Source organism: Empidonax traillii, unplaced genomic scaffold (assembly GCF_003031625.1).
Source record: "Empidonax traillii isolate 1590-97213 ecotype Southwest subspecies unplaced genomic scaffold, ASM303162v1 scaffold2315:size121786, whole genome shotgun sequence".
In the NCBI taxonomy this organism is placed as follows: domain Eukaryota; kingdom Metazoa; phylum Chordata; class Aves; order Passeriformes; family Tyrannidae; genus Empidonax; species Empidonax traillii.
This window is the reverse complement of record NW_020957508.1, coordinates 119,749-121,462: the sequence shown is the minus strand read 5'-3', so window position 1 is coordinate 121,462 and position 1,714 is coordinate 119,749. Positions and strand designations below refer to the sequence as shown.

Below are 1,714 nucleotides of genomic sequence, written 5' to 3'. Positions count from 1 at the left end.
CGCTCTACTCGTGGTGGAGAGGCAAAGAACCACTTGGACTGAGGAGAACTGTGGATTTGGGGGCGAAACAGGCCCTAGAAAGGCTCTGAAGTCTCAGCTAAAGGCTCCTGTGTTTTGCTGGGCTGCGTCACCAGCCCTGCTGTGGTGCTGAGCCTTCCTTTTGTGCTGCTGCTGCTGCTGTTGTGTGTGAATGGATGTTTTTAATGTGGTAACTCTCTGTAGAAATGTTGACCCTATAAAACATACAAATGTCCAAGGGTGGTTGGCTCTTTGTGGAGCCCTTTTTGAGGCAGGAGAAGAAAGGTAGGGGAAAGGCCTCTGTGCTGAGTTTGGAAGTAAAGCCTCCTGCAGCCCTGTGCTGTCTCTGCCAGCAGATAGCAAAGGTCACTGTGTTCTTCAGAGGTTCCTACCCTGGTGTTTGGGGGAGGAGAGGCTGCCCTGCCACCTCTCTGCCTGCTGGGGGAAGAGCCTGGGGGGATTTGTGCCCTGCTCTGACCTCCAGGTGAATGTGCCCCCTTGCTTTGGGGCAGAGTGGGCACAAAAAGAGGATGAAGAGACCTTTGAGCTCCCGAGTCCTTGGGGTGCCCCGTGTTTGGGAGAGACTGGCCGCTCTGGGGAACACGTTTGGTGCAGCCTGGGGGCTGCTGGTGGGTCTGGGCTGGGTGAAAAGCAGCACCAAGGCTGCGGGAGAATCAAACGTGGGCTTTGCCCCACAGGATTTACTTCCCTTCCCCTTGAATGGAGCAGGTGCTGGTGTAACCGGTGTACCTGCAGCGCCCGGGGGTTATCCCCGAGGGACCGCGGGGACCAGGTGGTACCGGGGCTGGGCAGGACAGCGGGGCTGCCCCCGGGGCAGAGCCGGGCGGGATCAGCGGTGGGACAGGGCGGGATCTCCGGGGCTCTCCCCGCTGTCACCGGGCGGCATCTCCGGTCTGTCCTCGGTATCCCCAGTCCCTCCCCGCTCTGTCCCCCCTCTGTCCCCGCTCTGTCCCCGGTCCGTCTCTCCCCGCTCGGTCCCCGCCGCCCCCGCCCGGTGCGGACACACCGCCCGCCCCGCCCACCTCCCCTCTGCCCCCGCCCCTTTCCGCCTCCGATTGGCCGCCTGAGCCGTCACTCTGCGGGCGTCCTGCTCTCTCCCGCTCTGATTGGCCGCCTGGCTGGCCTGGCCCCGCCTCCCGCGGCGCAGCGGGGGCGGCCTGGCGGCGGCGGCGGCGGCCGAGGCGGAGCGGAGCGGGTGAGTGCGGGACGGGACCGTGCCGGGACAGGGGCCGGGACAAGGACCCACCGCGGGCGCTGGCACCGCCCCGGCCGCACCTCGGCGTGGTCCAGGGCCGGGCGGCCCCGGGCTGTGCGGTGACGGGAGGCACCGGGTGACATTGGCCCGGCCTCCCTCGGGGTCACCCCCGTGCCGGCCCGACCTGGCCCGGCCCCGCGGGGCTCCGGCTGCTCCGGCTGCAGCCCCTCCCGGGCCGCCCGGGAGCTCGGGGCAGCGGCTGGAGCCGGGCCCGGGGCCGGCCCGAGCTCCGGGAGAGCGGCCTCGGCCGAGCCCAGCCCGGGCGGCGGCACCGCCGAGAGGCCCGGCCCGGTAACCGGCGGGGTACGGGCTGCGCTCCCTGCCTGCCCTGCTTGCCTTGCCCTGCCTTGCCTTGCCTTGCCTTCCCTGCCTTGCCTTGCCTTGCTTTCCCTACCTTGCCTTGCCTTGCCTTGCCTTACC

The 1,714-nt window shown here is 68.0% G+C and overlaps 1 protein-coding gene across 3 annotated transcripts in view; it reads left to right on the top strand.

The window, feature by feature from the left end:
• Window positions 1–1,199: 1,199 nt before the first annotated feature.
• SLC25A42 (solute carrier family 25 member 42) overlaps window positions 1,200–1,714 on the top strand; it is a 13,683-nt gene continuing 13,168 nt past the window's right edge. The window contains exon 1 of one of the 3 annotated variants that reach the window (XM_027909704.1): window positions 1,200–1,234. The gene's annotated coding sequence lies outside the window, so the exon portion shown is untranslated. Of the gene's footprint in view, window positions 1,235–1,566; window positions 1,586–1,714 lie in introns of those variants that run through there. The other 2 variants (XM_027909706.1, XM_027909705.1) reach the window with 2 other exon arrangements.